At 46.5% G+C, this 25,215-nt stretch overlaps 1 pseudogene across 1 annotated transcript; it reads left to right on the forward strand.

Annotated features, from left to right (window-relative positions):
- Positions 1 to 681: 681 nt before the first annotated feature.
- On the forward strand, positions 682 to 23,700 carry LOC149358158 (uncharacterized; annotated as a pseudogene). The gene is made up of 11 exons (XR_016289949.1): positions 682 to 822; positions 6,723 to 6,808; positions 7,166 to 7,224; positions 8,672 to 8,710; positions 10,180 to 10,215; positions 13,617 to 13,716; positions 16,310 to 16,461; positions 17,988 to 18,035; positions 18,127 to 18,168; positions 20,080 to 20,233; positions 22,758 to 23,700. The product of XR_016289949.1 is annotated as an uncharacterized LOC149358158 (transcript).
- Positions 23,701 to 25,215: the final 1,515 nt, after the last annotated feature.

Consider the following 25,215-nt stretch of genomic DNA (forward strand, 5'->3'; position numbering starts at 1 on the left):
TGTGAAGGCTGCGCCGACCTGAGCCAATCGGAACGGCGTGCGCTATAAAACGTGTTCCTCCGTTCACCTCACCCCGCGACTTGTGGCGCCATCACTGGGAAAAAAGCGCACCAGTGTCCGGCTGCTGCGCGGAGGATACTCGGCCGATTACATTTATCGTCGCGGTTGTTGGGCTCTATTATTTTTATTTAGTTAACTGGTTTACCTTCACAGCGGAAGGTATTAAACAGAGCAGCGGGTTGCATAGAAGTTGAGCAACAGGTAAGAACTCCCTCCTAGTTACATAACGTCAGCTTAAACGATTTAAAATCTTCGTTATTTTTCTTCACGGCCATACAATAGCTAAGATATTGCGAAGATATAAGGGGTCAACAATAGAGAGGTCGGTGTGATGGGGCGAGTTCTAGCACTAAGTTCAAGGAACGAAAAACTGAAAGACAATACTCATACGGGCGATAAGGACAGTAACCAAGTTCGTAAATTCATGTACTAGCGGCGGCTACAGTTCAGCGGTGCACTGCACTCAGCGGTCACGGGTCCACACCTGCTCAACCCAAGCAGAGTACACGAGTCGCAAGGTTCATGGCTGTAAACAGCTACCAGGGTCCGCCGCTCTTTTGCGCAGGTACTCGATTACGATGAACACACGCTGACACTTCGTTTCCACGGGAACCGCGGGCCCGAAGACTTCGAACAATGGCAAAGAGTGGACGAAGCAACGCGACAGCAAAGAACAATGATCTTGGAGAAGAGCACCTGCGGGGATCACCTTGGACGACTCGCTGCCTGCAGAGCTCGCTACGCTGAATTCGACGCCACTCGGTGAGTAGTTCCTTTCAGCATATGTGCGCTTGGTGTTCGTTACTGACGCTGGCAGACTGGTAAACAGGCAAGCTGAACCTACTCTCGGTGACCTGGGCTTCTTTAACGTGCAACGACATCGCAAAGTACACAGGCCTCTAGCATTTCGCCTTCGTCGAAATGCTACCGCCGCGGTCGGAATTGAACCCGCATCTTTCGGGTCTATATCACTATTTACGAAAGGCGTTTCCTGGCTGTTGTTTCCAGAAGGCATGATATTTCGAACTGCCCCTGATGATTTAGATGACGAATATACCGCTATGGTCAAGAGAAAACGACGACTTCCAAGAAACGCAGGGCCACGGTCGTCATTTCTTTCCCACAGGTCACAACAAAGCATACGTCACCAGCTAGCCCAAGCTGCCACCTTAGACGATGAATTATTCTGAGTGTGTTTAAATCTATTCCGGTAGGCGCAGGTCACGGCCTTCAGCCGCGTGCGTACTTTCCCACTGCTGGACCTGTTTTGTCGGCCTTTACTACAAAAAGGTATACACTCACGGGAGTGACGTCATTGATGTCGTCATCAGCAGAGTTGAACTTTACGGCATGACAAAGGCCGCTTCAATGACCTCCAATTTTTTTTTTTTTTTTGGGGGGGGGGGCTCACTGCCACCACATTGTTGTACAAAATTTCCTAACCTCGTCGCTTACCAGACTCTAGGCCACCGTCTATTAGGTCTTGTTTACTGTAACAATGCCGGGATTTTCAAATTATTCATTGCGGATTTTTCTTTTAAAAAATAAAGGAAAGATACTTCAGTGCAGTCCCTGCAGGATGACTGTACGGTAGGGCGGGCATTATTTACCAAAAAGATTAATTAACGAAGATAAGCTTATTAACTTTCTTATCCTGGGCCTTAAGGAACATGACTAAATCGCGGAATGGAAGGCCGTCAAAATCGATGCCGAACCCGGTATATTTGAAATTTCAGAATCGGCAGCGCAGTTCCCGATATTGAACGTGAAAAAAAAAGAAAAGAACGCTGTTGAAAGCTTGGTTTTCCGAGACTGAAAACTAATAAAATGGTGCCGCTTGAACCAAATACACAGAAAAACTTGCGTCTTTTATGATGTAGAAGATGTTAACGTATTCCCCGTGTGGACACCACGCGCAGAGATGCCATTTTGGTTATATGCAATGCGGCAAAGCCACCTTGACCTACTATCGAGAGCGTATTTTTCACGTTCGATATTTCGAGCCACGATGCCGCTTCATAAATTTTATAAACTGAGCACTCCTTTGATGTCAGAAGCCTTTAATTTCGCAATACAATTTAGCCCCTTAGGAAGCAAAAATTAAACAGTTGATTAGTAAATTTTACTTATTTATCCGGATTTTTATTGCATTAAATTTTGCAAAAAAAAATGTAAGCCTTGTCACACAATCCCCCGGAACAAACCGCACAGACGCATCTAGTCCAGTTCATGTAGGCCTCTACACAAGTGAATCGATGATTACTTATCCCGTCGTTGATAGCATGTTATGTTAATGGTGATGAGGTGATGCAGCACATCACTGGCTAGGACAACGTCAAAGTCTTGGAGACAGAAAAATCTTTAACATCCCATTTGCTTTGGAATTTTTTTTAACATCCAGACGTCCAAGAACGTAATAAACAGGACAAAGGCAATCCGCCCGATTACTACTCCCACTCACTGCGTCATTAGACACCTTTAGCATACCGTGTACCATGTTACCGCTACCGGTATCGGAGTACCGGAAGCCCGCGCGCAGCCAATGAGCATGCGCAAATCTCGTAGACGTCGTCAGATGGCGCCACATACCCGGCAGCTACGCGCGCGCCTGCAGCATCCGGACCAATCAGCGCGCGCTCACCGGCGGTGGGCGGGCACCCGGTACTCCGGTACCGGTAACACGGGACACGGTATGCTAAAGGTGTCCATTAAATACACATGTAAGAAGCAGCCCATTCCGTACGTCCTCATTGTGAACAAGGGACCCGTAGCTGTTACGAAACGTCATGTTTTAAAACCTTCGTTTTTCGAGTGTATGTTTCTTTCGATCACTATGCTTCCCCCTCGCCAGACACGATCTTATCGAACGCGTGACTACATGTTATCCTAAACGGCACCTGATCGCAAAGTGCGCGCGTCTCTTTCGCAGTTCCCCAGGGGTAAGTCTGCGACCTTACCTACCAATTCGGGACAAAAGCATTTTCGGGAGGAAAACCGTTTAAGAACGCATTTTTTTTTTCATATAATGTAAGATTTCACTATAACAATCAATACATCCGCATATCACCCGACGGCTGCAGTCTTGTATTTTCTTTCCTATCAACGTTTTCGTTAACGTCAAAAGCGTTTCCCATTGGTTTCAAATGGCATTCTTAACTCCGCCATGCAATCTATGGAAACAATTTAAAAAAAAAGGTTTCGCTACTTATCAGACGTATGGACCATTACCTTAAATATTTCCATAACAGTGTCTTACAATTTTTCAGTTTTAGATATTTTCGTTCGAGAATGTTGGACATATACTGCGGTGTCTTTTCATTCGTGTGTGTTAGCAAGATTGTACAGGACCTGAATTGAGAAGTGCGTATCCTTGCAGACTACTTCGACAGTGGCAAAAAATATGTTCGACCAATCGATGTCTCCCAAATCTTCAGCGCGATATGGACAATGGTGCATGAAACAAGAAATTAGCTCATACAGTGCCAAATGGCAATGCATTTCTTTTACACGCAAGCAAGCTACGGTTCAATCTGCGCATTTTGTCACAATGCTATTGTTACAGAACTATCAATAATATCGGGCGTGCCATTGATTCTCATACACGAAGAATGAGTTGAGCCGTAAGCGGTGCATCCACTGTTCTGCCGTATCTAGTTTCATATGGTTCTCTTCTCCCAGGTTAAGCTTACGTACATGACAAAATTACTTTGAAAAGATAATTAAATTAGAGTACTAATTAGTTCCATGAAAATTACGAACATTTAATTACATTACATCGGTAATTACTGTCCAAAAGGAATGACTGTAAATCACACTTACTTTTTGAAAGTAATTGCAATTACTTTTGAAATTACTTTTTAATTTCCACACACATAAACATTGCACTGGACTCACCTGGAGGCTAACGAAGAGAGTTCAGCTCAGGTTAAGGACAACGTAGCGATCTATGGAAAGAAAAATGACAGGTGTAACATTAGGAGGTCGGAAGCGGGCGGAATGGGCGAGGGAACAAACGCGGTTTAATGACATCCTAGTCGAAATCAAGAGGAAAAAATGGGCTTGGGCCGGACATGCAATAAAGGCAAGGTAAACGCTGCTCCTTAAGGGTAACGCAGTGGAAGGGAAGCATGGCAGGGGGCGGCAGAAAGTTAGATGGGCGGATGACATTACGAAGTTTGCGGAGATACGGTGGCCGCAACTGGCAAAGGACAGGGTTAATTGGAGAGACATAGGAGAGGCCTTTGCCCTGCAGTGGGCGTAGTAAGGCTTATGATGATGATGATGTTGTACCTACTGCAATCATTTCAGATTTCACAATTTACCGCAACGCAGGAGTGGCTGAGGTTCAAAGTGGGCGCTGAAATTTTTGTCTTGCTTTGAAGATCGATGCCCTTAGAGATTCTGAATAGCGTTCTACTGATGGATATTAGGGCAACCATATCTTGTGCAAGATGAAAAACGTTTTAAGTCCTGAGTGCAATTCAAAAATCATAAAATATCGAGTGTCGTTACATCTGTGTTCGCAAGTTCCACGGCCTCGTGTGAGGCCCAGTTGGTTCTATTCCGGAAGCTAAGAGTGGCATTGATGGTATTGTTTCGCACTGGCCGAATTCGCTTGGATAATGGGTTTATGCATGGATTTCCAACCGTTAATATGGCAGTGCCGAAAGTTCCCTTCGGTGTCTCCAAGCCGAAAATCAAGATATGCCTGGCGCTGTCAGCACCACCGTGTCATAACTGTTGCTTATGACACGAGGCGAACTCAAGCTGATGAACGTGACACCTCGGGTGACCTATGCGGCTCTTGGAACGTGGTTGGCAGCTGTCCAGTGTCGGGCGCTCACTAACAAACAATTTTGTAATCACGTTGTTGTCGCCAAAAGTCGGAAAAAGTAAACTCCTATTCTTTCGCTGAATGTCGGCTTTGAGAAACAAAACGACAACAGGACAAATAACACTCAACAACTCCGCTGGACTGACAGCTTTGTTTTGCTTCAACGGTACTGTCACAGCATTTGCCGCAAGTACGCGGGCAATGTCACACATGGCAAAATTCATCACGCAGGGCGACTGAAACATTGCGCGACATGATTTGCACTCATGCTATTTGTGAACAAATCCCCGGCGCTTCTGGAACATCGCTGCCCCCTACACATACTCTTCTAGGAATCGCACCGCGCGCTACTCAGCGACCACTCCGGTCACTCACGGGTTGGCCGCCGCGCACATTTCGAAAAAGGTCATGCAAGGTTCTGCTTACGTCAGCGGTCGCGCAGCTTGACTCGGGATGAGTGATTGTCCCGGTGTCTGACCTCTTGCTTCGGCCCCCCTTTTCATCCGTTCGAATAAAAGAAATGAAGAAGCCCACACGAGTATCTAGACGCACTGTCGTCGCAGTTCTCACATTTTCAACGTTGGGTGGCTGTTTTTTTTTCCTAGTTCCTGCTCCTCCTAGCTGCTGGGACGACGCGCACGACTCCTGGACGCCGAAGGGTTTATCACCGCATCAAAACGTAATGCCTGTTCCGGAAGTTTTCTGATCAAAATTGTCTCGCTATCCACATACATTACTACATAACTTCCTCATCATGAACTTCCTCACCATTATTAGATTACATACTTCCTCATACTTCCTCATACTTCCTCATCATTCCTCATACTTCCTCATACATACTTCCTCACCATTATAACATTACATAACATCCTCATCATGAACTACCAACAGGCCCAAATTACTACTCTGCTGAATTATTTTCACGCCTTAGCTCCATAATTCTCGCACGCACTCGTCGCTTGAATGAAAGTGCAATGAAGATAACTTCATCGAGTTACTGTTGAAGTTCATTTCTTTGAACTGCGTACATAAAGAACGTAGTCACCCCCCCCCCCCCCCCCATCGGGCGAGGAGAATGAAGACGGTGGGGTTGTAAAAATGTAATTAGCATTGTTCTGACCCTCTGCTCCTTCAAATGCATAGTGACTACTCAGGCGACCTCCTGTCATCTGTGTCATATCTGGCTCTGTTCCCCGAGGCATATGTATATTGTCAAAATTCTGAAATAAACTCGTAATTTCCAACTACACCACAAATAGGCCTGTATGGGAGTAAAAAGGGTGTATATTCTCCTGTAGCGCACTCCTTTTTATAAAAGGGAGTGTTCTAAAGGACAGCTCACTCCATTTTCACTTCTTCCTGTTCATGGTGCACTTTTCGTGCGCATTGCAGCTGCAGGAGAATTTCTGTGACATTTCCTACAACCAATGAACAAAGTCAGAGCTCTCTGAGAGAAAACTCGTACGAACGGAGTATTTTCGGATATCTCTAATGCGCCATCGAGCTATGCAGGCTCGAAAGCAGCGGCTTCTTCTTTCTATGCCTTGCCTTTCTATGGTGCCTTGGTCAGTGCCTTGTATGGGCTCCCAGGCCCATACAAGACCCTTTGCTCATACAAGGCACCTTTCAAGCTGTCGTAGAACAGCTTTTTCGCCTGGGGGCCTTCAACCTCGAGTTGAAAATAAATGAATTGAATTATTTGGCACACAGCAATCACTGCACCTGTCATTTTAATTTCTCGTGTTCGGAGAATATGCTAAGAAAAAAAAAAGGAACAAACGCTATTTCCCCAGACGTAGATTTCTAATTATGCCTCGTTCTCTTTCAGGAGACCAGGCGTGTGGAAAATGCTCCTAGCAGCATGCGGTGTAATCATCTTTGCGTTCACGGTGACGCAGGTACACGCCGAACAAAGTGAGCCACTGTTTTCCACATCTCCAGCACTTTTCAGACACTGATGCATGACACTGTACGCGAGAGGGTGGAAGTATAGAAGAGGATTGTGTTTGTTGGTTGGTTGGACTCAAATAAAGATTGCACTTACCCACTACGGGGGAGAGGCCACGACACAGACAGTGAACTGCTGGAAACAGGAGCGTTTAGAGGGGGAAAAGGGGTTATTAATAGGGTATAGGCTGACAGATTGGACGACGCAACGACAGAGGACCTGTTAAGCTGGGAGATCGAAGACAGGACAATGGCTTTGTGTGCAAATTCGAATGCAACGCATGCAATGTTTCAATTTCGCACTGACGTTTTCCCTTTCTTCAGGACCTTCGGGACCCCGATGTCAAGTTGTGGATATTCCTGATGTCATGGGCATAAGGAAGGTATGACGAAGCAGTGTCAGAGGCACATTTCAAGCCACCTATGAATACGGGGTCATTTTTTTTGTTGTTCAGAAAAAGCAGATGTGTGTGCCTTTTCCCCCCTTTTTTATGTTTTCGAGTCCGCTCAGATTGGGCAAATGGTTCAAGTAAAGAATTTAGCCATCTGTCAATGCCGCGCATTTGAATGGTAGCATCTATGGGACCTTTCTCCCGCCTTTATGCGAAGTCAAAAGGGCGTCTGCCGCTCGCCTCCTTACTGTGTCCCGTCCTTGCGCTGTTTCAAATATGGTCGAGACGCAGACGATGAGGAAAGTGGGACGTTGCATCGCACGGCCCTATTCCGCATGCAGACACTACAAATGTTCACAGGACAAAGCTAAAAGCCCGCCAAGTTCTGGTACCTTGCTAATAGCGACATAAACGACACAACTGCCACCAATGCAAGATATTTTTCGCGCTTATGTGGTTATCATGCTAACTTATAATAAAATAATTATTCATGCCCGGTCAGGCCAACCACTTCACTGAAAGCTTGACAACATGAGAGGACATACACCGTTCGCAACGGATAGAAACCTCACCGGAGCAAAAACCTGGCTCCGTCCGGCGTTACAGGAAGCACCTTCTACAACAAAGGAACACTTCAAGTTCTAAGAAACACTTAAGGAAACACGATTCGCGTCGCGTTAGATTTGGTATATTTATATTCAGTCTACATATTTTTCCCTACTAACCGACTAAGCGTTTCCTATATCCTCCTAGTACCATACTTGTTCGACCAGTGAGTATACTGTAATTTCATAGCTTCAGCGCGGAAGACGTGGATGACAATAAGACATATCTCAAAGAGGCTGCGATACAATGATACGAGTACGACATACCATGATGCGTGAAGATGCAACTGTTGACAGGTCTTGTGTGTTTAGCTTTTTAAGCGAAGCAGGTTTTCTCAAGAAACTCTAAAATTTTTGCGCACTGTGTTGCTTCGTTTCTCGATACACCTCTGCCACCTTGTCATTTATGAGAAGGAGGAGGTTTTTATCTGATCGGTTGGGAGGCTCAACATCCCTGCCCAGCCAAGGATGGCTGCTGATGATATCCGACCCTCTCTAAAGCTTCTACTATTAGCCAGTTATAAAATTTATTTCCTCATCAATAAGGAACACAAACCAATGTTTTAGTCCCTCTACACCATAGATGATTTTAATACTTGTACAAAATTCATCAAAAAAACAATCTCCCTATACCTTCAGCTTGGCGCATCATGGCCTTAGTTGCCTATGTGTCATAAAACCGAACACAACACACAACACAACACATACCATGATGCATGAATTGTCTCGACACACCCCTCTAATTGGCAATCTGCTTTAATTATAATTAACGTTGTGCTGTTTTTCTGCGCAGTGCCGCGTACTGATAGGTTGTTTTCGGTGCCTATTTACAGTGCCTGAACGAGACTCTAAATCTGTGTGGACTGACCAAGGTAAGTTACTTCCATCTTGAGCACATGCGCGAAATTCTAGAAACAAATCGAAGTTAAGCATCAATGGCGGTTGCTCAGCGAAACTGCAACGACACAAGGCGTTTCCTCACATGTACAGGCGGCGCGACGTAAAAGGTTTTTCTTTTTTAATGCAGGCGTGCATTTCTAGGGCTTGCCCGCCATATTTTTGCGGGCTCACTTTTGCGCCCACACGGCAGAGCTGATCTGGATTACGATCTAGCCCCAAGCTCCCTGTGTAACAGCAAGGACCACACGTGTCCTTAAAGCGAACACTGCGTACAGCTCTCTAACCCTTCAGTAATACAGTTGAACCTCTTTATAACGAAGTTTAAGTGGCCCGGCCATTACTTCGTTATAGCTGTAGATTCGTTATAGCCGGTGTTCACCGAGCTTCAGAAGGGAATCGGCATTCCTTCGTTATATCCATTGTTTCGTTATAAACCGCTTCGTTATAACGAGGTTAGACTGTATCACGGAGGCGTCGCCAGGCGTCACGGAGGCGACTAGACAGTCGTTAAGCATGCCATTCAGGTCCGCAGTGACGAAACGAACGAGATTACGCGCATGCGCACAGAGCCCTTATTGCCAGTTGCAGCGAGAGCTGTTTAATGTTGCCAACTAAGAGATCTGCCACATAGAGAGAAAGAAAAGTTTAATTTAGCTCGGAGATTGCTGTCGCGGAGAGACGCGACCTTAGTCTACGGCCCCAGGTGCTCCTGCAGCGATCTTGGCCCAGTAAATCAGCATTCGCTGCTATTTGACGCTCTCGCTAGACAGCGCTGCCTCCCAATGCTCCACTGAGGCATTTTATATTTTGCAAGCTGCCGTTATATATTTTGGCAGCCCAATGTACTATGATACAGGGTCGGTTTGTCCACGCGCCAGAGGTATACGCATTGATATTGTGCGGAGTGAATTCTTTTAGAATGTGGAGATATATACAGGTTGAGATACAGGATACATGCATCAAAAAAACAGCGGGCTGAGTGGGGACACAATTCTTGGGTTTACGAATGATCGCGACGCTCCGTGGTCAATCATGTAAACTAGGTTCAAGTTACAAACTTCGCGACTGTTGATAAAACCACAACCGCATAGCAGCATATTGAATATTAGGAGATGGAGAGGTAGCCAAGTGATTAAACACGGTCACTATACCCAAGCAGCATAGACGCAAATGGATGCGCCTGCAAATGGATGGTTTCACTCTGGTCCTTTGTAGGACAGTCCTTTGTCAATATGTTTCCAACACTGGGCCGATTTGCTGTGCTGTTTGGATAAGTTGTAAACGAAACAATGCATCGCCGCCGAGGGCGTAGAAAGAAAACTAAACTAAACTTGACTTAAAAATAACTTCAAATTTGACTTAAAACTAACTTCAACACTAACTTCACTTCGCATGCAACACAAAACCATAGACTTCATCTTCATTGCTTTCTTTCCGCTAGGTTGAGCGAAAAGCTGCATCCCGAGTACTTGGAAAGGTGAGTGTGTTAAGTACCATGCGTCCGTATTGTCAGCCTAACAGCCCAGTGGAAAAGTGGGCTAGATAAAAAAAAACAATGAGAACATAATTCGTCATGAAACTTCCGCAAGCCTTACAATCACATATTGTGGAACTTACATGTAAAGAGCCTTTGCTGGCTAGAACCAAAATCTTAAAGCGCAGTCGTAACCAGGTAGCACGTGAACTCGCAGAGGCTTTTTTTCATTGATAAGTCGCGTGATGAATGCGTAAGTGATTCTAGTATCCATTTGTATAAGAAAGAGAAAACTTTCCTGGCATGTGCGCGTAGGCAATGATTGGATAAGCATCTAGGTATATATATATATTGTCACGTTGTAGTGACGGCAGTCCAGCGGTCAGGAAGACACAAGAAAAACTTGCAAGCGAAGCTCTTTATTTGGGCTGACTTGCGCCCGCAAAAGAACTGAATCACTCGGTGACGGCGTAAACAACAAGCGTGCTCGTCAATCGTCGAACTACGAATGCCCGCCGCTTGCGGCATCGTTCAATTTAAAGCCGGCAAGGAAGCTTCGAGATGACAGGTCGAGATCGTCTAGAGTAATCTAGAAACACATAGATGCAGCTCTTCATGGCTGTGAACAATCGAGATTATTCCGGTCGCTTCTCGCGTCACGAACAAAATTGATAACACCCCTTCTCTGCGGCCTTGCGCGAACGAACGGACGCTGCAATGATACGTGGCATTGCCCCCTCTAAAAGAAGCATCGTCTCGATGCTTTAAAATGAAAATAAACGCGGAGAATGCAAACTTCGAGTCCTTTAGCGTTCGTAATAAGGTTTAAGGGCAGCGGTAAAAAGCTTCAAGTCTGGCCGTGTCGTCGTCGTCGTCGTCGTCGTAGGGGTCGTCGTCGTCGTAGGGGTCGTCGTCGTCGTAGGGGTCGCCGTCGTCGTATGAGTCGTCGTCGTCGTATGAGTCGTCGTCGTCGTATGAGTCGTCGTCGTCGTATGGGTCGTCGTCGTCGTCGTATGGGTCGTCGTAGTTCTCGTCGTAGTTGAGGAATAGTCTTCTGTTTTAGTCGATGGACGATCTTAGTTCTTGCGCTCAGAATCAACCTCACCTCCACAGGCTGCTTTATTCAGCTTAACCTTCGGGGGCTGGGAAGCGTCCACGCACTGCGTAGCTTCGGCTAGGAGACACATAGCGCGGTGGCGATGGCGATGGAGAACGCGATAGGCGGCTCGGCGATGAGTATTCTTCCCGACGCAAAAAATCCTCGATTTCGGCTGGTCGCTGGCCGAGTCAGGGTCGTGGGGCGTCTTAAGAGAACCCTCGGATGCCCATTCTCCTGTATGGGCAGTACCGGAGAATGTAACCGGCTTCTCCGCAGTGGAAGCACAGTGGGCGGCGCTGGTCGGGTGTTCTCCACTCGTCGCATTTCCTCAGTCGTGTGCGACGCTTGTAGGATGGGCGAGTTGGGGCGAGTGGGCGACGCTCCAACGCAGCTGGCTAAGGCGATAGGGGCTTGGGTCCCGTCGACGGGGTACAGGACGGCGCACTGCTGCGGCGTAAGTCATGGCTGGAGGCTCCATAGGCTGCGTGGGAGACTGGAGTCAGGTCCTCCGGTGAATAACTCAGAGGGTTGGCGTCACGACTTGTCGGGGGTGTCCGGAACATGGAAGGCTACCCCGCACCTCCACCAGATGTCACGTTGTAGTGACGGCAGTCCAGCGGTCAGGAAGACACCAGAAATACTTGCAAGCGAAGCTCTTTATTTGGGCTGACTTGCGCCCGCAAAAGAACTGAATCACTCGGTGGCGGCGTAAACAACAAGCGTGCTCGTCAATCGTCGAACTACGAATGCCCGCTGCTTGCGGCATCGTTCAATTTAAAGCCGGCAAGGAAGCTTCGAGATGACAGGTCGAGATCGTCTAGAGTAATCTAGAAACACATAGATGCAGCTCTGTGAACAATCGAGATTATTCCGGTCGCTTCTCGCGTCACGAACAAAAATGATAACACCCCTTTTCTGCGGCCTTGCGCGAACGAACGGACGCTGCAATGATACGTGGCATTATATTTGTGTTCTTTCTGAATAAAATCAGTCGCGAGTTTGCGCCCGTCCATGTCCTTGCTCGTCCGTGTCTTTTTTAGCGCAATTCCCTTCTTTAAGTATGTACGGCCGACTCGCCCAACAACGCGCTCTCTTGAATTATGTAAAGAGGAGCCGCCAGCGGAATCTCTAATACAAATTCCTGCTCTCGAGAAATGGGAGGCCGTGTTTGTCAGCTCGGACCTGGGCGTTCAAACCCGGGCCACTGAATGGGCTACTCAGATCGCTGTCAGCCGTGGGTTGACAATCCACCTAGCACGGATCATCTGCATTTGCATTTCCTGACGAAATAAATGTTTTGCAATCCAATCCGCAAGCCTGCGACTGCCCTAACATTGATCTCACAAGAGCGCGAAGCCTGCTGGACAAATCTTACGTAGTTCGGACGTACGCATTCAAGTTCTGCTGTTAATAGTCCTGTTATAGTCTACTGTGAGTAAAATACGTAATATGCACTGATAATGGCAGATGCACCAGTGACTTTGTTTTTGCATTTAACTGTAGGAGAACGCTTTTCGCAATATTTGCGGGGTACGAAAGGAGAGAAGCGACGCGTCGGAAAACCCTTAAGTCCCGTAATTTGATTATTTCCATGTGGGTTATGTGAGGTCAATGTGAGTGTACGGATTTGGTGTGGGCTTTATAGAAAGCCCGTATGGAAACATACTGACTCCATATCGCGTCATGCACAGTATATAAAAGATATATGGACGTTATATAGAAAGCTTATGGACACCATAGAGGCAACAAATGGATGTCCATATATTTTTCTATTATGCATGGGCTCCATATTCCCATAATTTCATACGAGCGACTCAAATGGAATGTTTCAGTGGGAAAAGTAGTTCTTTCTAACCAGAATTCCATTTTCGCTAGCAACAACAGAGTACGTTTTGATAAAAGCATCTTTGCGATTAAAAACTGCACTGGAGAGGCCGGTTACCGAGGCTTTGTTGTCAGGGCCGGATTTATGAATCACCCTGGGACCCCCCCCCCCTAATAAATCCGCCCGTTTTTTGTTTGAACTGTTCGTCACGAAAATTTAGAATTTCACGTGCGAGGGAGTAAATGGAGCAGATTCCTTCCGCGAAGTTTCCTGAGCAAGACGGTAATTACGAGCAGAGACTTTTTTTTTTCGCGCAAGAAAAAAAAACAGTGACTTAGAATAATAACCATGCATTCGGCGCGCTCAAAGCAAATTTTTCCCCTCTGTTATTTGTCTCGAGTGTCCCGTTGCCACTCGCGAACGAACAGCGTTTCCTTTAACCTGCATCACAGCACGCGCTCATGCCGTTTTTATTCGCAGTGTCTGGTAGCGTCGCTGGCCACCAAAAACTTTCTGACCATCATCTTGGGGCTGCTGAGAGCTGGTCTTCGTTTTGCCATACGGATAGCCTTTCCTGGCTGTAAGTACAACAGGCGACTCCCGTTGCAGAACTCGCATCATCCTATGAGCACCGACTGTTCCCCGCGCTTCCTGCATGGAGTGGTCTTTTGCCTTAACTGAAAGCACGTGATGCTGAGTATTGCGACTTTAGGTATCCACACACTCAGGGGAAAAGAGCTGAGCGAACCTCTTCTTTTGTTTGTTTGTTTTTGTTTCCCGAAGGGTAGCCCAGGGCTGAGTAAATATAGTCGTCGCGACCTCCTCAACAAAAAGGCAAAAAAATGGCATCCACCTCAACCATCCAGGCACTGTTCTCTTCGGGCCTTTTGGGCGTGCGCCATCCCCCCCCCCCCCCCCCCCCCCACCTCCCAAAAAAAAAAGAAATCCTGGTTACGTGCCTGCTCAAGCTACAAACTGGAGGATAACCGCATAGGCGTGTTCCGGTTTGAACACGTCTCGATATCACCATCAGTTTACCATGACCAGAGGATGGTGCACTGCTGACTGGCTCGCAGGCACAGTAATCGGGGCTCCCGACAAGCTGCTTTGCACGAAGGCCAGTGATCGCTTCAATGCCTCGCCCCATCGTGATGACGTTTGCGCCCCACGATTAGCTGGCAAAGACTCCCTGACACGAGAAATTGCTTGTTCTTCAGGACTGCATGATGGCACACTGTTAAAACACACGCCTTGCGAGAAGAGATCACTGCATGTTTCACCGCGACGGCTTCACGAGGGACGCTTAACGGAATCTGAGCCTGCCACTGAGTGGCTCAATGGCTATCGCGTTCGACTCCCCAGCCTAAGGACGCTGGTTCGAATTCTCGCCACGGCGGCCGCATTTAGATAAAGTCGAAATGCAAAATACGTCCCTGCGCTGATCGATGTCAACGAAAGTTAAATGATCTCAGGTGATCTAAACTAATCCGGAGCCCTCCACTACGGAGTCCCTCATAGCCGTTTCGGGGCGTAAAAAACTACTACAGTCTCCTATCTACTATTGCTATCTGTGTTACGCTCATTACCCTAAATCCCTTCAAAGCTTTGGTAATGAGCGTAACACAGATAGCGATAGTTGATAGGAGACAGCTCGCAGCCCTTGGATTTCATGTAATAAAAGGCCTACGCAAGCCAATACCATGCGGTTATGCGGATTAAAGCTCCTACAAGAAGAGTGCCGCACTTAGCAAGAAAAAAAAAACATTTTCAATGCATGCATAACGGACATGCATAAGGGATTTCGCGTGTTATTTTCCGGCGATAACGATTCAAGAGTCTCACAGTGCGAACGACGGCTCTGCTGGATCGCTTAATTTCTAGGCCTATTTGGCGCAGCAAAATAAATAATTAAATGAACCTTCCGTTACTTTCTATTTATGAATTGTTTGACATTTTTGTTTGATTTTGTTATTTGTAGTAAATATATTGTTTTATTGTTTTTGTGTTTAATTGTTTACTCGTATTGTAATTTTTCCCGCTCCACTCTGAAATGTATATGTGCAGTCTTTGTCAAAATTATACAAACCAAAAGGTTTGCTTCCAAGCTGTGTAGCGGAGCTCCTTAGCTCATTAGACAGTCGTAAGCTTGGGCGGGTTGACGACTTAAACTCCTGCTGCCTTCGTGACATTAGGATCCCCGATTATGCAAGAGGAGCCGCGCTGCAGGGCTCTGAAGCAGATCCCTTGGACTGTACACTTCTGACAAAGACTGTACATACACCCCGGGGGTACAACTGATAGTAACTTCCCAGAAACCTTCCCCGGAGTTTGCGGCTATAGCGTTTCTCGGCAAGCTGAAGGTTATGCGCCGTATTCCTCGGCGTCGGACAGGAAACTCAATAACGGGGCATAGACCGGTCACATCGCTGCATATACAGGGTGTCTCACCTAACACTTAAGATTTTACACAGTTTTTTAAAACAGCCCTTCTGAATTAGATGAGCGCTTTTTCGGGCATAACATAGTCAGTGGTGTAGTACGTACATCAGAGTACAGCTAAGACGTGGTAAGTAGAAGGCTGATTAATATTGAATAGTTAACTTCTAAACTATTACTGTTAGGATAATTAATTATGAGAGGCGTTTAGCCCACCGTAATTAATATTCACACCAGTTTTTAGAATTTCGTAAACACGGTTGCCCTCGACACTGTGGCCCAACAAATTTTGCCTGTGTCGACGAGTTAGGTGCACTGGAGAAGTTGCTTTGCCTGTAAGCTCCTCGAGAGCGCATGCATTTTGGCGCGACTTACCAAAATTTTGTTGGTCTACAGCACCAAATGTAACTGCGTTTTCTAAATTCTAAAAACTGAAAACTGATATCAGTATTAATTACGAGCCGAACAGATATTGTTAACCAGCATGCTATAGTCAACGCGTCTTTTGATGTACTACACCGCTGACCATACTATGCCGGAAAAAGCGATCATCTAAATCAAAAAGCCTATTTTCAAAAATAGTGTAAAGAATTAGGTGAAACACCCTGTATAATATCTCGTTTACAGAGCATGCCAGAGAGTTCTAGCGTCGAAAGTTCTTGCGAACATCATTCACCCCAACGTTGTTGTTGTATCCCCTGCACACATCAATACACGTCGATGCTCTCTTCTTGCAGCCACGGCCGTGGTGTACCCATTCTGGACACGAGTGAAAAACCTGTTCACTAGGAGGAAGACGGCTCCGGCACCCAACAAGATCATGTTCACATCAAGGCCGTGCAATGACACAGTGCCAGTATCATTTCCCGACTTCCTTGGCATTGCCGAAGTGAGTTGGAGTTTCGTTTCCAACAACAAATTAAATTAGCTCAACAAACATGCCGCAACAAAAGAAAATGTGCGAAAAGCCCGTGCAGTTCTGTTTTGTGCTGTAACCACAGCAACGGGTGCAGATATTTTAGAGTGATAGCTCCACTAGATGCAAAAGTCGATCTCTGTGTCGCTGCGACCCTAGTCCTTGACTGACCTTGACAAGCCAGCATAGCAACAGCATCACTTTAAGTCAAACTACGCACAACAGGGGGGGGGGGGGGGGGGGGGTATATCATGGCCACCACGATTCACCATGGTGGCATGACCTTTGATCTTCACCTTCGGCCTTGACCCTTCAACTTTGACCATGTGAACCATAGTAGCATGACCTTTGACCTCAAGCCTTAACTTTTATTATATGCTTGCAATCAGTGAAGACATCGTTAGTAATCTTGTGAAATAAACAGTATAACCCTGAATAACTGCGTCTAGCCAGGCCACAGCTGTCTCTCGACCTTTGTATGTAACCATGGCTAAACCACTGAAAATTTTTTTTCATGCAATTTTTTTTTCCCCGAGGCCGATAAGATCAGTCCGGAGGCTATGATCCCAAGTCCGGTGCACCGACTATCTAGCTGGTAGCAACAGACAACGGTGAAACATTTTCAAAGAAAAACTGCCAGCATTTAGCGCTGTAACTTCTAAAACATGGCCTGACTGGTACTCAGCTGCCTGGAAAATGCAAATCAGCATCAAGCTTGTTGCCCTGAACAGTTCGTTTACAATAAACGCAGTTGCTGCTGCGTTGCAAAGCCTGCGACCACTACTTCCGCGACATGAATCACTGCTGAGACCTGCAAGCTGTCCAATTTTAACTGGCGAGAGTATGAGCAGGAGGTCTCACAAGGATGAGTGAGAATCTTTGAAACAGATACAACTCAGGAACAAAGCGGCAAGTGTCCCTTAAAGGAAGGTCTTCAGCCAATCGCTTCCCCTAATCCGTGGATCATCCCACTAAACCTGCGAGCCCCCTGCGATGTCATGCTACTATAGTCAGATACAACGCAAGAACGAAGCAGAAGATGCCCCTCAAAGGAAGCTCTCCGGCTAATGGCGTCGGCCGATTTTCGTGACGTCGCGGTTAATCTTATTGAGCCATGGTTAATTCTATTTCCTCTGGCACCCCCTGCGACGTCAGGCTAGCAGGTACAAGGGAATTATAACCTCGACGTCATGAGAATCGGTCGACGCCATTGGCTGGAGTGCCTTCTTTGAGGGGCACCTGCAGCTTCTTTCTTGAGTTGTACTCGGATATAGAAGTTTTGGGGATGCTAACGTACGAACAGGCTTAGTCAACGCTGCGTACAGGCAAGCACAGATTGCTACTCTGAACAAGAAGCTTTCACTCAGGATACCAACGCACCCAAGTGGTCGCGAATTTAACCTATATAAGCCCATGTATCTTGGTCCTCTTAGAATATTGAAAGCAAGCAGCTGGCATCTGTAATTATTCCATTGTTTCATATTCCTTCCATATTGCAGTGCGTTCACCTTGAACACTTCATGTGCAGCGAGACAGGCAAGATGGACGTGAGTATAAATCCATATTAGGCGGATCGGAAAAATACTCGGCCCAGAAACAAACTTTAATTGGGATTTTTCTCCCTTTTCGGTTTTTCAGATCGGATCGTCGGTGGTGACTTCGGCTCTGAGCATGGTGGTGGTGAGTAGACTGTCAGGTCGAACGACTTTGGACTCCATAAGGTTGCCGAGTCGTTTCGGCGCAGAGTAGCCTCCTCATCCCGTTGACGAAACCGAAAAGCTGTTCCGCGGTAACGCTTCGGGGGAGAAAGAAAAACTGAGGGTGCCAAACCTACGCACAGCTAAGGTGTCTAATGCGACAGCATTACAGTTCACGTCGGACGCAAAATCCGCCGTCCTATGTGACGCAATTCTCTGATTGGTCGAAAGAAATCACGCGACCTTGTGACGTCATCACTCCCTGCCAACCGTGGGAAGCGGCAACATGGCCACCGAACTGCGAACCTCCTTGCTGCGAGCAGCCTGCCCGCCATGGCCGGTAGGAATTAAATTAATCATTGGTCGAGAGAGGTCACGTGACCTTGTGTCGTCATCGCAACCTGCCCACCGGGTTGTTGAACCTTGTTTCTAGATAGCAACTTAGGTTGCACTGGAGTTCACGTCAGGAGCAACCCGGAGCCATCCGGTTCACGAAATTCGCTGATTCCTCAAGATATGATGACGTCACAGGGTGAGTTGATGACGTCACAGATAAACACCATCCCTCACCGTCTATAATCATAATATAGAAATTTTTTACGAACCAAACCCCCAAAATTTAGGACGACTATTGATTCTGCACCCTTGATAGAGCCTGAGGTGACATGCGAATGCAATAACTATTCATGTGGTGTTTATCTGGATGAAAAAAAAAACTTCGAAAATGGTTTTAGATTGCAGATTGGTCGTAATAAAAGCTGAATGTACGAAATTTGCTAACAATCTTTGAAATGCATGCAGCCTGCATCAGAGTTCAAAAATAGATAAAAATTTTGTCTAGTATTGTTTGTATTTTTTTCACTTATGTTTGGTTTAGTTTGGTTTATTGGAGTTTAACGTCCCAAAGCGACTGAGGCTATGAGAGACGCAGTAGTGAAGGGCTCCGGAAATTTCGACCACCTGGGGTTCTTTAACGTGCACTGACATCGCACAGCACACGGGCCTCTAGAATTTCGCCTTCATTTTTTTTCACTTATGTGTATTTACTGTATTGAAATTTTGTGTGAGAGTACGGTTCGGCATACACAACTAGGACAAAAATTATGCGCTCTGGGCAAAAGATAGATTTCTTATGTTTGTTTTCTTTCTCCTTGCTATAAAATTGCCACCCATGAATTTTATTTTAGTCATCAAATAGAAACTAACCTAGGCTATTGATTCTAGTGCAAGTTTTGTAAACAAGGCAATGAATGTAATCTCTGAAAAAAAAATTATTTTCTTACTCCTTATAGTTGCTGAGAAAAACATACATAAACATCCAAAAATGCTGTTTAAAAAACACGGAAATAAAGACTCTGAAAACTCATTCTGCTCGAAGTCACTACGAAAAAGGATAAAAAGCATTTTTGAAGTCACGAATACCCAAGTGTAATATATTTTCTAAGAAACTAAAAAATGCTCAATTATGAGGTCGCCAAATCTATAAAATCAGTATTTTTCTTAGAAAATAAAGCGAGGTGGTAGCAATACAAATAAAACCTGAATCCACCCCTGCGCAAATGCTGGTGACTGCGTCTGCTTTCTGAAGATAGGAGCGCGCCTACAGCATACTGCGAGCAGTGCAGAGCACAGAAAAAAGATCAAATACGTGATTACAGTTTCTCTTTGCGATAAGCATTCGAACAAGATTTTGCCAACCGGGTCAAGGATTTCGCGTGCTGACCTTCTTCACATGCGCAGTGTTCTTTTTTTTTATTGTGAAATATGATAATGCTGCAATTCTAATTAGTTGAGTTGAGTTGTATGCAACATATGGAATCATCCTGGCTTATTCTGCTGGCAATTGCTCCACCATCAATTCTAATTACTCTCTTCTTGCATAACCACATTTCAGTGCATCTTAAAGAAGCTCCCGTTCTTCAACATTCTAAGACTAATCAAAGACGTCGTGTGCAACTTCTTGACCCTGATGGTGAAAGTATTCGAGAGGACCAGAGCCTTGAAATTCATGGTGCCTATCACGGAGTTGTTCCAGATAATACTGCACTGTAAGTATACTGCTTGTCCAGAAGTATTCTGTACACCGGTTGCAACGGAAAACTGTTTGTGCTTTTGAGTGAGCTATGTTCTTGCGTGTAGACGCTTCACATCTACAGGCAATTAACCAGCTTAATTCACTGCGCAAGCCAAATTTCACCCGTAGGAGCCGAGCCCCTCCTGCCAAGATATAGCTGTGCGGTTAGGGATAGTCCGGGAAGAATAATGACCTGCCATTAGACATCTTTATCATAGCGTGTACAATGTACCGTGTTGCCGTTTCCAGAGTACCAAAAGCCCGCCCACCGCCGGTGAGCACGCGCTGATTGGTCCCGATGCTGCAGGCGCACGCGCAGCTGCCGGGTACCTGGCGCCATCTGGTGCCGTCACGGCGATTTGCGCATGCGCATTGGTTGCATGCGGGCTCCCGGTACTCCGGTAAAGGTAGCTGCAACACGGTATGCTAAAAGTGTCTATTGCCAGGCCAAGTGGATGTGGTAGGGCGCGGTCCCCACAGCAGCGGCAGGAGGACGGAAGGATAAGGCACGGGGAAGGTGTCAGTTTCTATAGTCGGGTACAACTCAAGAACGAAGCAGCTTGTCCCCGTCAAAAGGACCCCCTTCCAATCAATGGCGTCGGCCGGTTCTTATGACCCTGCTACCGTGACAATGCAGGGAGTGGCAGATCAAAGGGGATAGTGCCCTCCCTCGATGCTCCCTGCATTGTCACGCCAGCAGGGTCATAAGAACCGGCCGACGCCATTGACTGGAAGGGGGTCCTTTTGACGGGGACAAGCTGCTTCGTTCTTGGGGTGTACCCGACTTTAGCTGGCTGAAGACCACCGCTTGCCGACCGGACAAGGACGGATGTACAGAGCACAAAACACATGTCTAGAACGACCGAACTGTGAGTTCCGCAGCTCCCGAAACCGCTGCTACCAGGAAGGTAAAAATGACGATGAAATACTACGAGTTTAATTGCACATGCTTACATCCAGACCATTTTAAACCAAAAGTTGTCGCTAAATATCGTACAATCAGCCAGAAACACACCAAGCGTTTTGCCCTCTGTACGTGGAGAGGTTAAGTCGGTGAGAGTGCTGAAGGGGAAAGAGGAATGCCCGAGAGGAGAAGAGGTCGACGATTACTCCGGAATTAAACCCAGCAGCTTTGGAAGCCACCGTTCAGCCAACCCCCCGATTTAACGACAAATTATGCCGGCAAGCGCCTCGGCATAAGCGCAACACGTGTTTATTCTTACGACGAGCTCCCCATTTCTCCGCGTTGTCAGGGTGTTAAACTAATTCAGTAGCCTTTCCGTGGTTTATCACCGGAATAGTGGAAGTACAATCGACGTATCAGAACCCTTGACCGCTTTCGATAAGTTGTCTAAATACTCTCATGTTTACAGAGAACTTTCATGGATGACCGTGACCAGGCGCAAACAGCCCCCCTACCCCCTTTTTTTTCTAATCACAAGGATATAGATATAGACTTGACTCTGCCTCCTCGTCAAGCGTGACCCCCTGACACTCCCGCCTTTCATGTATGGTGCTACGTTGCTGACGCAAATTTCAGCGCTGTTGGCCGCGTTGCGGCGTAGATAATGGAGTACTTTATACGGAATACTCGAGGCAAGCACCTTCCACAGTGAGCAAGGGTAGTGGACACAGCTCGTTGCAAAAGTGTTATCTCTGTGCGCGACATTCTCCTCAGACCTATGGACAAATACTTATGGGAGGTAGTCACGTGGTGCCGCGGGCGCCATTTTGTTGTACAGCGCGAAGCTTCAGCGGTGCAGGCTCCTCTCGAGCTCTCGCAGCTTTTTTTTGCTGCTTCGTTAAACCTATATACTTTTGTACGCGTTAAGAGCCGGTGTAACCATTTCTCACGTTCTCTCTAAGTATGACACACACTGTAATCCAGGAATGAAGCAACTATAGTAGGATACAACTTAAAGAAACAGCAGTTGCTAACACTGGGCCGCGATCTGCGGCGTCCTGTATTACTCCGCTGGCCAAGCGCAACAGTAAACGAAATCAGCTTTTTAATGTTTGACTATATCAAACAATCCACGTATCAAAATTCTAGAGCTCATTTTTTTGCTGACAAGTTTCTTGTCTAGGTAACAAGAAACGTTTAATCAGCGGACTACTTTTTCGTCGAGGAGGAATTCTGTGCGCGGAGGCTGAATGTGGGCGGAGCTTCACTGCAGACTGAAGTGCACTGAAGAAAGAACCCGTCACTGTCTGTTACCAACCTCCAACGCAGTGCGAGGGCTATCCCTATGCACATTTCGAAATTTACAGCATCCTGGGCGTAGCCATATTGGCACTGTGCTGAGGCAGCAGTGTTCCTGTTGACGGATTTGAAGTGGCAGCTTAATGCACATGCGCGGAAAAGCGCAGAATGCTAGTGTGTCCAGACAAGCTGTAAAGCGTAACGCCACTTATCGATAACCTACTGCTTGCATGCAGAAACAATTTAGTAACATCGTATCCACATGAGGGCGCTCGTTTTTTGTTTTTCCTTGCAGGTCGAGTTACCAGCGCTTTGCCCGTGCCGGTCGAGAGAATGCTCCTAAACGACAACATTTTATAACGTTCATTAAAGACACCCTTGCCGCACACACAACAAACAAGGAGAAAAGCGTTCTGACAATGACGACGAGGACGCTCGCTAATTGCATGTAGGAAAATAACTGGGCCCAGCGCTATGGAACAATTTCCTGCTGGCCAGTTGGAACCAACCGGGCGCTAGGGGACTCACCGGCAATGCCGAATGTTTCTGGGAAACCAGGAATAAAATTTTTAAAAATAGGCTTTTTGGGGTAACAAGATAGCTTCTGCGACAAATACCAGTTTAGAAGGACTCCGTCATTACGGAGCAAACACAAAGGTCTAGAAAAACGAAGTTGCGACAGCTTGTTTGTGGACCTTAGAAAGGCAGGACAGGAGACAGCACAGCACCAGTGTTCTTTGCGTCCTGCTCTGTTCTTTGCGCTCTGTTTCAAAATGGCAGAAATATATTCCGATTATCATTCCTATCGATAACCTGGACGTCTGACGAAATACTCTGAAACAGCGACGTAAACATACATACTTTAAAGAGCATATGGATGCGTACAAATGCCCACAAACGTTTTCGGAACACATTCCGAGCAGGAAGCCATAAACTGAAAGGTGTGCTCTGCACAATGTAGTAAGGTAACACCTTGGAGAAGCGAGGAAAAATAACTTGTTTTGAAAACTTTTCTGAAAACTTCCCTGCAGAGGCGCCTGTACCCGGACTATAGCGGTACATATATTAAATATGATATTCGGGCAGTTTATAATTCTGTTCGCTAGATGCCGTGTGCGAACAATCTGCTCTTCACATCTTGCGGTGTCACAGTGGTTATGGCGCTCGGCTCCTTACCCGAAAGACGCGGGTTCGATCCCGGCCGCGGTGGTCGAATTTCGATAGAGGCGAAATTCGAGAGGCGCGTGTATTGTCAGATGTAAGTGAACGTTAAATAACCTCATTTCGTCGAAATTTCCAGAGCCCTTCACTACGGCGTTCCTCAAAGCCTGAGTCGTTTTGGGACGTTAAACCCCTATAAACGAAACCAAACCAAACATCCTGTGGTTCTTTGAGGGCAAGTAACACTACTACAGTTCAACATTTTTATAACGAAGTTGAGGGGGTCCGATGATTACTTCGTTATTGCCGTAGCTTTGTTATAGCCGCCCGTGTTGACCGCTCTGACAAGGGAATTCGTCATTCCTTCATTATATCCATTATTTCGTTATAAAGCATTCCGTTAAAACGAGGTTCGACTGTATAGAAAAAGGAGAACACCCATGATGCACGGTTACGAATTCATAGAGCATTCTGAGCCTAATTTTCTGTGCGCCTTATTCCATACCCGCTTAAAATAGAAAAACACGTGTGTGACCGCCGCTAATGCATCGCCCCACACTGTGCACACTGCGGCGTCTGCGCACCGAGCACAGCGCCCTATAAACAAGAGCACGCATGATACGGAAGCTGTGCGAACAGGGCCACCGTTTCATCAACGAATATAAGATGGCCGCCACCGGTGCGACGCATGAGGAATGTGCTGCACCGGGACGCGTCCAGTCACCCGAAACGTCCGAAGTGCGATCCTTTGGAGTTGTCAGACTTCCTGGCTGGCGCAAAGGGCAAATCCCGCACTGCAAATCTGACGCCCAATCGATCCTGTCACACGTATTTCAGTGATCACATCGCAAGAGACGCACGGTGGCCTTGTTACTTTTGACTCCGATAGCACGTTCTTCTGCTTCACCGCAAGGTGCAAGGAAAGGGACAGGCATCGCTGAATGTGTGGTCGTTATTTTTGAAACCGGTGAAGCAAAATACACAGGTACAATGGAGCGGGTAGTTCGAATTTGGCGCCATAGCAATTGAAGAGTGTTATCAGCAGACATAGCGTTTGCACCGAGCTTCCTGCACACTTCATGCGCTCCGGTTTGGTGCGAAAAAGCGCTGGATGTCCTGGCGCTGTAGATATAGTGAACGGCTTTATTTCAGTAAATGATATGGCATCGTCTTGTCCATAGCTTTGAACTCCCCACCGATGTGACTGGCAGTTTGTTCCTAATTTTTTTCATTTCCAACTCTTCATTTTTAGAAACTTTAAAACGTGTTTTCTGAAACCAGGTAAATCAAATGCGGACTATGGTCTGAAAATTCCAGTAGTGCTCTGCAGCTTGGGGTTCTTTAGAGAAATCACTGTATCGCAGGTACTTCTGAAGAGTGCAGCAGGTCATTGTATTTGGATAAACAGTTTCACCAGCCCAGCCTTGTGCTGGTTTGGCTTTCCAGATGGCACGGCCACCACGCTTTGTATCTATGCAGTTCACACCCTCAAAGAATCGTCAATGATATTTTGGCTTATCTCTGGATGGCCCATCCATGCCACTGTTCACATTTCACCCTCGAAGCGTCATTCGAACTTCATGTCTTCAGTA

Source organism: Amblyomma mixtum, chromosome 3, assembly GCF_055824585.1.
Source record: "Amblyomma mixtum isolate Tamu chromosome 3, ASM5582458v1, whole genome shotgun sequence".
In the NCBI taxonomy this organism is placed as follows: Eukaryota; Metazoa; Arthropoda; class Arachnida; order Ixodida; family Ixodidae; genus Amblyomma; species Amblyomma mixtum.